Below are 11,793 nucleotides of genomic sequence, written 5' to 3' on the forward strand. Positions count from 1 at the left end.
CTGCTTTGAGGATGCAAGTGCAGCTACAGCCCACACAATTCACAAAGACAGAAAAAAGAAGAATATTTTTATTGTTTGTGTAGCACGCTTTGAGGGTGTCACCACCCTTTAACAGACAGATGCACGCTTGTCGCTGCTGCTTTGAGGATGCAAGTGCGGCTACAGCCCACACAATTCACAAAGACAGAAAAAAGAAGAAGAATATTTTTATAGTTTGTGTAGCACACTTTGAGGGTGTCACCACCCTTTAACAGACAGACGCACGCTTGTCGCTGCTGCTTTGAGGATGCAAGTGCGGCTACATCGCACACAAGTCACAAACACATTCAAAAAATAGTTTTTTCTTTTTTGGAGCACTTTGAGAGTTACACCACCCTTTAACAGACAGACGCACGCTTGTCGCTGCTGCTTTGAGGATGCAAGTGCGGCTACAGCCCACACAATTCACAAAGACAGAAAAAAGAACAATATTTTTATTGTTTGTGTAGCACACTTTGAGGGTGTCACCACCCTTTAACAGACAAACGCACGCTTGTCGCTGCTGCTTTAAGGATGCAGGTGCGGCTACAGCCCACACATTTCACAAAGACAGAAAAAAAAAGAAGAATATTTTTATTGTTTGTGGAGCGCACTTTGAGGGTTACACCACCCTTTAACAGACAGACGCACGCTTGTTGCTGCTGCTTTGAGGATGCAGGTGGAATCTAGACGGGATTTGGAACCGGGGACACACTACCTCCATCAATTGTCTAAATCCCACTGCTCTAATGGTGGATACCGGACGCACGTCTAACACCAACATAGCAGTCAAGGCCTCAGTTATACGTTTTGCTTCAGGATGACTGCTGTCGTACTTCATCCTCATCGCTAGGGACTGTTGGAGGGTCAATTGTTTAGTAAAAGTAGTGATGTTCCTACTTCCTCTCTGGGATGATGAACAACTCCCAGCAGCAGCAACAGCACTAGGAGGAAGTGGTTCTTGATCTTTCCCTATTTTATTTTTATCGGAGAAAGTTTGGTCCTCCAATTATGTTATATTGATATATACGTGCGGCTAAAGTGCACACAAACACAGAAAATATTTTTTTATTTTTGCTGGAGAGTAGTGCACTTTGTGGGTTACACCACCCTTTAAGAAATGAGCCAGCCGGCTCTTTACTTATGGGACACAGGCGCACGCTTGGCGCTGCTCCTTTGTTGATGCACGTGTAGCCACAGTGCACACAAGTCACAAACACAGAAAATATATATTTTTTTTGGTTTGGAGTGTACTTTGGGGGTTACAGCACCCTTTAACGGTCAAGCCAGCCGGCCCTTTACTTATGACACAGGCGCACGCTTGGCACTACTTTGTTGATGCACGTGCGGCTACTGCGCACACAATTCACAAACACAGAAAATATAATATTTTTTTAGCACTTGGGGGGAGCACCCCTGATGGACAGAGCACCCCCTGGACAACACTACAGCACCCCTTTAGGACTGGGACACTGCACAGGACTTTGGAGTGGACACAGCCCCTATGGAGAACTGACTGCACAACACAGTCCAGCCAGCTCCTATGGACTTTGAAGTAGTGGACACAGCCCCTATTAACAACAGCAGCACAGCACAACACAGCCAGCCCCTATGGACTTTGAAGTAGTGGACAACAGCAGCACTACACTACACTACACTACACAGCCCAGCCAGCCCTAACTCCCACCCTCCCTCTTCACTGCCCACATCCGAGTGAGAAAATGGCGCCGACGCGGGTACCTTATATAGGATCCAAAACCCGCGAGACTCGGAAGGCGGGATGATGACGTTTTGCCTCGATTTCAGATCCGAGTCAGGCGGGAAAAGTCGAGCCTGACTCGGATCGGACTCGGATCGGGGGGGCTCGGGGGGGTTCGGATTTCAGAAATCCGAACCCGCTCACCCCTACTCTGTAGTTTGCCGCCAAAGCATAGGTGCGGAGACATGGCAGATTAATACCTCCCAGGTCCCGTTTTTGCGCCAATTTAAATAACGATATTCTCGGGCGTTTACCGGCCCATATAAATTTTGTCAGAGCTCTGTTTAAAATTACTATGTCTGATTTGGATGGTATTATTGGGAGCATTTGTAAAACATAGAGAAATCTAGGAAAACAAATCATTTTATATAAGTGACATCTGCCCAGGTAGGACAAAGGAAGATGTGACCATTTATTAAAATCCGATATAGTCCGCGATAAAAGGGGAGAGAAATTGGTATCATATAGTTTGGTGGGGTGTAATGGTATCTTGATACCCAAGTAAGTGATGCAATCCTCGGTAGCCCATTTGAAAGGGAATTGATCTCCCCCGCTTAATTTAGCCTCCGGAAAAAAGGCCAAAGCTACAGTTTTTGTGCAATTAATTTTAAATCCGGATATCAATTGAAAAGAGTCAAATAGACTCATCAAATATGGTATTGATAAGTGTGGGTCCGCAAAGTATAGTAATAGATCATCTGCAAATGCAGAACATTTGATTTCCATTTGCGCTAGTTGAATAACTTTCCATCTAGTTTCATTGAAAAAGGATCTGATGAGGGGGTCCAGTGCCAAATCAAATAGCAACGGCGAGAGTGGGCAGCCCTGTCTCGTACCCCGAAAAAGTGTAAAGGGTTTAGTATTTAGATTGTTGACAGTTAGAAAAGCTCTCGGTGTATGATATATAGAGGGGTATTCAATATGAAACGTTAACTTCACTGCCGAAGTTAACGTTTTCATATCAGAGTTTTTTTCTGCGTTAAGTCTAGTGCGCGCTCCCGCTTATCCCCGTATTCAATATAAAATTATCGAAAACGGGAAACTCCGAAGTTGGATTTGCGTAAAGTTACGAATTTTTCCTTAAAATAATTGTAAGACCCCCCTAAAGTTGTAAAAACATGGGGGATCACTATGGGTACCCCCGTTTTAGCCTTTAATTGAAAGTCGGGGATTTAAATAGCCGCAGCAGGTGTTTTTTTCTCGACATTGAAGAAGTGATGCAGAAGAGCACTTAGGTTATTTTTTTAAGTGGTCCCATCAAATTTGGGGTACATGAAAATGGGTACTAGCATATTTTGATGTCCCTAAAGTAAGTTTTTAAAAATTCTGCATTTGTGCACCTGTCGCTATAATTCTATTCTTCAAAACACCTGCCGCATACTTGCAGAATAGCCCTGAACCTATTTCCCTATTGTTTAACAATTTTTTCCCTTTTTTTTTTTTGCACCCCAATTTTTAAGTAAATTTTTTGGGGTGTCCCTATTTTTTTTTTTTTTTTTACACAGTTCTTTTTTAAATGTCATTCTCAGGGGTGCAGGCTATTTTTTTTAAGCCTGCACCCCTAAACCCCAATTCTGCACTTTTTTTCCGACACCTATTCAATGGTGAAAACTTATCACCATTTTTTATCAAAGACTTGTCAAAACTGCGATAAGTCTTTGAAATTGAATAGGGTGTAAAAGTAAAACCTGCGATAATGATGTCATAATTGCGATATTAACGCAAAAACGATGTTATCGCACCCATATTGAATACCCCTAATAGTGTTAAAGATATGGATAAATTTTGAGACAAAGTTCTGATGGGAAAAAATTCTATTTAAATGTGCCCAGGAGACCCTGTCAAAGGCTTTGTCCGCGTCACTAATAACTATATTGCCCTTCTCTCGTCCTTGATGGGTTTTAATCATGGCTGCAATAAGAGTTCTAACATTATGTACCGAGCGACGATTTTTGAGGAAACCCATCTGGGCAGGGTGTAATATTTTTTGAAAAATCGATTGCAGTCTCATGGCTAGTAATTTAGTAAATATTTTTATATCTTGGTTCAATAGAGAAATCGGTCTATATGAAGTGACCAGTGTGGGATCTTTATTTGGTTTTGGAATCAAAATAATTCGTGCGGTATTGAAATCATGTGGGGCAGGTCCACCCTTAATAATAACATTAAATAGATTGGAAAGATGAGGAAGAATTTGTGGGGAAAGGAGTTTATAATAGGCTGCAGATAAGCCGTCTGGGCCTGGTGTCTTTCCCGTAGGGAGAGTTTTTATAATCTGTGTAATTTCTTGATCTGTGACTCGAGCTGTTAATGTTTCCCACCCACCCTTATGTTGTATATATGAAGCAGGACAGTCACAGTTTAACAAACCAATCACTTCAGCGACAGGGATTGCCACTTGTGGCTGAAATGATTGGTTTGTTTGAACCCCCACAAAACAAGCTGCCAAAGTGCAGTAGATATTGGTGGCAATGATCCCATACACAAACTGGCTTTACAACTTAGGTAAGATCAGATGTCGTCATAGTCATCCCCATCAGTGTGTACATCCTCTTCTTCACACAATATTAATTCATCCCCGCTGGAATCCACCATTACAGACGCCACTGTATTTTTTTTACTTAATTGCCGTTAAAGTTCTTCCTCGTGGAATTTGTCATTCATTTTGATGAACATCATCTTTTCCGCATTTTGGAGAAGTAACCTCCTACGCCTATAACTGACAAGGTTCCCGGCTGTGCTGAAAACTCTTTCAGAGTACACACTGGAGGGTGGGCAACTTAAATAAAGCAAAGCCAGTTTGTGTAAGGGACTCCAAATTGCCACTTTTTCCTGCCAGTAGTGAAATGGACTATCTGACATGTCTATTAGGATGCTATCCCTAAAATAATCATCCACCATTCTCTGAATGGTGACCGTATCAGACAAAGTCACGGTAGACATGTCACTAACTGCAGGCAGTTCTTTCAGACCCAACCAGATGTCTTTAGGTTTTGCTGACTGATCTGCATCACCAGCAGTGGGTCTCTTAGAAAAATTTAGTTTTTTCCTAACAGCCACAGAAACTGAAGGAGGAGAAGATGCCGTGTCATGTGCCGCATTGAGCTGACAATTTTTTCACCACCAGCTCTTTGCATCTCTTCAGATTTATGTCCGTCAGAAAGAAAGACACAAGGTATGACTTAAACCTAGGATCAAGTATGGTCACCAAAATATAGTGATCTGATTTCAAGAGATTGACGACCCTTGGATCCTGGAGAAGCGAATTAAGGGCTTGATCTACTGTACAAGTCTGACATACTTAGTGGAATCACTCCGTTTCAGCTCCTCCTTCAGTTTCTCTAGCTACTTTTGCAAAAGTCTGATTAGGGGAATGACCTGACTCAAGCTGGCAGTGTCTGAACTAGCTTCACATTTGGCAAGATCAAAGGGTTTGAGAATCTTGCACAACACGGAAATCATTCTCCACTGCGCTTGAGTCAGGTGCATACCCCCTCCTTTGCCTATGTCATAGGTGGATGTATAGGCTTAAATGGCCCTTTGCTGCTCCTCCATCCTCTGAAGCATATAGAGGGTTGAGTTCCACCGCGTCACAACCTCTTGCTTCAGGTGATGGCGGGGCAGGTTCAAGAGTGTTTGCTGGCGCTCCAGTCTTCGGCACGAAATTATGTCATAAACCATTGTGTAGCATTGGATGGCCTTTTGCTGCTCCTCCATCTGCTGAAGCATATAGAGCAGTGATTCCCAACCACAGTCCTCAAGGCACACTAACAGTTCTGGTTTTAGTGATATCCATGCTTAAGCACAGATGGTTAAATCAAAATAACTGAGGTACTAATCAAGTCCCCTGTGCCCAGCTATGGTTAGCATTAAAACCTGGACTGTTAGTGTGCCTTGAGGACCATGGTTGGGAACCCCTGATATAGAGGGTAGAATTCTACCTAGTTACTACCTCTTGCTTCATCTGATGGCAGGGCAAATTCAACAGTACCGGTGCTGCAATCTTCGACATGCAGTTGCTGAATGTCGAAAATTTTCCGAAATCTTTCGGGCTACCGAGAGCATCTCCTACCCCTGTCATTTTTAAAAAAAAATACTGCACCACCAAATTAATTGTGTGAGCAAAATATGGGATGTGTTGGAATTCGCCCAGATGTAATGCTCGCACAATATTGGTGGCATTGTCAGAAATCACAAATCCCGAGGAGAGTCCAAGCAGGGTAAGCCATTTTGCAATGATTTCCCTGAGTTTTTCTAAGAGGTTCTCAGAGGTATGCCTCTCAATGAAACCGGTGATACACAGAGTAGCCTGCCTCTGAATGAGCTGGCATTTGTTAGATGCTGTTGCTGTTTGCACTGTTGGAGGCAATACACCTGCCCAGTGGGCTGTCACAGTCATGTAATCTTTAGTTTGCCCTGTCCCACTTGTCCACATATCTGTGGAAATGTGGACAGTGGGCACAACGGCATTTCGGAGGACACTAATAAGGTTTTTTAATGTTCTTGTAGAGACTGGGAATTGCTGTTCTAGTGAAGTGGAATCTAGAAGGGACATGGTAGCGGGACACAGGACCTCAATTAACACTCTAAAACCAACTGCATTAATGGCAGATACTGGACACACATCTAATACCAGCATAGCTGTTATGGCGTCAGTAATCCGCTGTGCAACTGGGTGACTGCTGTCATACTTGTTTCCCCTTGCAAAGGATTGTTTGACAGTCAATTGCTCTGTTAAACTACTAAAAGTAGTCCCCTTCTGGGATGAAGAACCACTCACAACAGCAGCAGCAGCAACAGGCATAGCACTCAAGGAGCCTTCTAAGGAATCACGGATAGGAGAGAATTTAGTCATTCTTATGAAATTGGATGCAGGACTACTTCTGATCAAGATTGAGGACTGCGATGCTGAACTCACCCCGTGACCACTGGACTGCCTGAGCCAACGGCGATGTGGCCACTACTTCTGACTCTCCCCAACTGGGTCCGGCATTAGCTGAAGTTGAGCAGGGCTCAACCAGCAGGCAAACCCCATGAAAGCACCAGCAGCAAGCAATGTTACGCATCTCAATGAGGGGGAGGAGCTGTAGGGGCAGAGCTAAAGATACAGTAAAACACCGAATGCCAAGCTCCACTGTGCAAAATGCTGGGAGGGGCGGAGTTTAGTCACGGTCCCCAGCAGGCTCCGTTCAAAGAAAAAATAAAATGGTTAATCAGGGGGATGTGGCCGGGGACAGTGTGTGGGGGCCCCCTATATGTGACCGCCCCTGTCGCCCTGCCTATAATCCGGCCCTGGGGGTTGCTGTATGTGCTGGATGTTCGTCCCAGCACATGCAGGACGATCAGACAATGATCGTCTGATCGTTGTCTGATCGTTAAGTCGCTCCGTGTGTATGGAGCTTTAGGAATGTATAGTTTTACACAGCTCAGCCTGCTAGTTTGATTAGCAGCGGCACGCTGTGTGTGTTCCTCCTGTCAGAACTGCATACGGAGGACAGCCACTCATACAGCACAGTTTCACTGTTGCTGGAATTACAGAGACATAAGTATTTTTATATTACATCTGGTGGGAGGGATACAAGTGCCGTGCCTCGTCCATATTCATTACTGAGCTCCTATATTTAACTCCGTGTGCAGCACATTACCAACTATACACAGACATAATCATAACATTTAGATAGCAGCCACAGAAATGCACATTTCAAACTGTGCTGTATGCAGTTCTGACAGGAGAAACACACACACCGTGCAGCTGCTAATCAAACTAGCAGGCTGAGCTGTGTCAAACGATACATTCCTAAAGCTGCATACACACTTATACGATTGCAGGCTGATCGGGTAAAACTGTTCCGATCAGCCGTGCAGTCTGTCCCCAGTGTGACCCCGTCAGCCGCATACACACAGGGTCTGATTCAGACCTGCTCGCGAGCGCTATGCGCTCACAAGCAGGTCGATGGTGGCCCAGTGCGCATGCGCACGACGGAGCCGGCTCCGTCGTGCGCATGCGCGAGACCCGGATAGCGACGGCCAAACTGTCGCTCCGGGTCTCGTACCAAAGGGGGCGTGCTGTCGATGTTGAGTGACAGCACGCCCCCTTTGGTGGGTAGGCCAGGGGCGTGGCTGCCCAGACGCCTACCGTCCGGGGCCGGCCCCACTGACATCACAAGTGATGTCAGTGGGAGTGCTTTCGGCTCTGTTAGAGCCGAAAGCACTCTGGGGCTTGCGGCAACGAAACCCTACCGCAAGGGTCTCGTCACAACCCGATGGTCGCGATGGTCTTGACCATCGCGACCATCATCATGGCCGCTCACATAAGCTGTGGGTGGTAACCCACAGCTATGCGAGCGGCCAAGAGGTCGCAAAAAAAAAAAATAATACGCCCTGATTCAGAGCGGGCGCTCGTTCAGAATCAGTGGGCTCTGAATCAGGCCCACTGTGCGGACATAGGCTGTCCGTTCGCAAGTGGGTCGATGGTGTGCACTGAGCATGCGCATGACGGAGGGAGCTCCGACGTGCGCATGCGCGAGACGCGACGAGCGAAGGACTTTCCTTCGCTCGTTGTGTCTGATCAAAGGGGGCGTGCTGTCGATGTTGATTGACAGCACGCCCCCTTTGGTGGGCGTGCCGGGGGCGTGCCTCCCAGACGGGGGCGTTCCCAAGGGAACGCCTACCGTCAGAAGCCGGCCCACTGACATCACTAGTGATGTCAGTGGGAGTGATTTTGGCTCTGATAGAGCCAAAATCACTCCGGGCCTTGAGGTTGAGAAACTCAACCGCAGGCTCCGGCTCGCAGTAGCGATGGTCGCGATGGTCAAGACCATCGCGACCATCAACCTGCACGCTCGTATAGGCTGTGGGTGGTGACCCACAGCTATACGAGCGTCCAGGAGGACGCTCCATAATCCAGAGCGTCCGGCTCTGAATCAGGGCCATAGCCCAGTGTGTACAGGCTTCTATGGGATCGGGAGGTCGACCCGATAAATATTAAACAGTACATAAGTTGCGACTTCCCTATCCCGACCGTTGCAGCAGCGTTAAAAGCTGCATCAGGACAGCGGACACACCTATACAACCTAACGTCCGTTCTCTCGATATTGGATGAACGGCCCGATGATTGTATAGGTGTGTACCCAGCTTTAGACTCTGCAACATTGTATCTAGATGTATAAGAACTGTGGAATGGAGGTTTCTTGCTCAGATAGGATAGAGAAATACAGCGTGTAGCTGCTAATCTGATGAATTAACTGAACAGTTTACATAGGAAACATTCCTGACCCTGTACTGGACTCTGAAATTGGGATAGAAATACAGTGTATTTACTGTATATATTAGGAAGCTGCATCTGATAATTCTGGGCCTAATATTGTTTGTTGAATATAAGAGGCTTAAGGAATACTAAGTGAACAATACTATATTGTGACCATAAAGTGCATTTAGTATAAAACTTAAAAGCAAACAATACATGAGCACAGTTGAAATTCTTTTTATTAATGGAATAAAACATCATTATTGGAATATTAATAGAATTTCACCTGTTTACACATACCCAGAGTGATGATAATATAAAAGGGTTTCAGCCCTGAATATTGTATAACATTGTTGAACAGTAGCCACAGAATTTTATACATATTCATTTTATTACACTTTATATCCTATTACTTCACATTTTTCTTTTAAAATACTTTTGCCATTATATTGAGTTCCCAATTTATTTTAATATATATCAATAAAATGAATATTTTAAAATTGTTTATATACCCATGTCTCTAGTGCACCTAATACAATAACTCTTCTTCCTTTTTCTGTTTTGTGTTTGTACTTGTGAGTTGGTTTGGCCTATGTTGGTGAACAATATTGTGTGATGTGGTCAAAATGGACTGGAAACGAGTGGAAATTAATGTAATAACAAAAAAAGCCCAAATTATGTAATTTTAGCAGTTTTAATCAATTTTTGAAAAAAAAATACAGATCCAAAACCAAAAGGGCAGTTTTGGCAAATCCATTCCAGATCCAAAACACGAAGGAGATACAGATCCAAAACCAAAACACGGGGGTCGGCGCACATCCCTACTTGTAATGCACTCTTCATTTAATATAGTCACAGTAAGAATGAGAAAGCCGCTGATTGCGGTGAAACGCGTTAAGGATTAACAGACAAGTGCCAACACACCTCCAGATCAGTATCAGCAGGACTACACTTCTGGACCAGCCTCCAATTTGGATTTTCCCATATCCATTGTTGAACTGTGGCCACACCACCTCCACACTGGCTTAGTGCACCATCAAGCCATACCAAATCGCCAAGCCGCAGCCGAGCCTGACCTCCCAGCGCGACGTTCTACAACAGGGCTGGTGGAGAGACACAGCCGGCAGATGGATAGCCACAACGGTGACTTGGCTAGCAGGAGCAGCGATCCCACTGTGCTGCCGGACACGGACCTGCTGCAGCTATACACCTACTCTCGCAGTTGGTGACACGGCCCCTTTTTCACACAGTACATCATGTACCTTCAGTGACTCATTGGAATACCTTTTCGTCAAGGCCGTTGGGAACTATCCTTTATCCGTGCAGTCACTATCTTCCACAGGATGCAGTCATATTGCCGGCGGACAGAATGCCGGGCGTCGATATACCGCCGCCTGAATCCCGCCGCCCAGCAATATGCTGACGCCGATATCCCGAAGGTGAACAGGATACCTATGTCGGCATCTCGAAGTGCAGCAATTCCGATCGTCCAGACGGGTAAGTAACGGCTGTGTCCCCGGGGAAGGGGAGGTTAGGTTTAGCCACCACCAGAGGGAAATTAGGGTTAGGCACCCCCCCGGGGAGGGTTAGGGTTAGGCTAGGGGAAGCGGGAGTTAGGCACAACTGGGGGGGAGGTTAGCGTTAGGTACCCCTCAGAAGGGTTAAGTTTAGGGTGCGGGGAGGGTGGTTTAGGATTAGGCACCCTGGGGGGGAGGTTAGGATTAGGCACCCTGGGGAGGGTGGTTTAGGATTAGGCGCCCTGGGGTGGAGGTTACGGTTAGGCACTGGAGGGGGAGGTTAGGGTTAGGCACCCCTAAGGGAGGGTTAGGGTTAGAGGGGGGGGAAAAGGTAGGTTAGAATACTTACCTACTGCTGTCGGCATTCTGTACCATGCGGCCTTCCACTGTCATGATTTCAGCCGCTGGCATATCATACCGATTCCATCTTCCACCACTACACGCATAATTACTGGTTCTATACAAGAACTGATTTGTTTTCTAGCAATTCACCTTTGGACAGCATATATCTTTATTACAATCCATTGTTGCATTCTAGTAGAACATTTAAGCTGAATTTTCTTGCTTTATCATTGCCATTTTATATTATGTGGATATCTATGTTTATTTATATGGGTAGATTGCATGCAATTTAGATTGTTATTGATTTATATTTTACACTGGTAAATATTTTTAGCAGACTTATTAAATACCTATTTATGTTACAACCTCTGCAGTGACCTCTGTGTGTGCGGCACTTTTCCACCTGCTTTATAACTATTTTGGGTACTTGTGTACTTTACGAACTCATTGCAGAGAGAACCCAATGAATGTTTTAAATGGTATTTGTGTACTTTACGTGCACAAGAACCGAAAGTTGTCCCCACCTAAAGAAGAAAGCTACGCTCGCCACAAGGTTATATTCCCCCTCTATGCCCACTCGGATGGTAGGGAATGTCGCTGGACACTGGGAATGATGCTGGACACTGGCTGATGATGTCAGGGTCCTCTCCGTGAAGGGGATTTAGACATTACCATGATTGATAATAATAATAATGAGTATAGGACACTTGGGTTCTCTCTGCCATGACTCTATTTTGCACAGTAAGAATGACACTGCAGAACATTGTAAGAAGGGTCAGGGCTGGTTGTACACAGGACAGCTCCCTCCAGTTGCAGGGATTGGCGGGTTAAAGTTTCTTTTACTCCACATCAGTCCATGCAGACGGGGAGGGAGGGAGGGGCTGGTACTGTTTAAACATAAAATAAAGAAT

Source organism: Taudactylus pleione, unplaced genomic scaffold (assembly GCF_031769625.1).
Source record: "Taudactylus pleione unplaced genomic scaffold, aTauple2 ptg000903l, whole genome shotgun sequence".
NCBI lineage: Eukaryota > Metazoa > Chordata > Amphibia > Anura > Myobatrachidae > Taudactylus > Taudactylus pleione.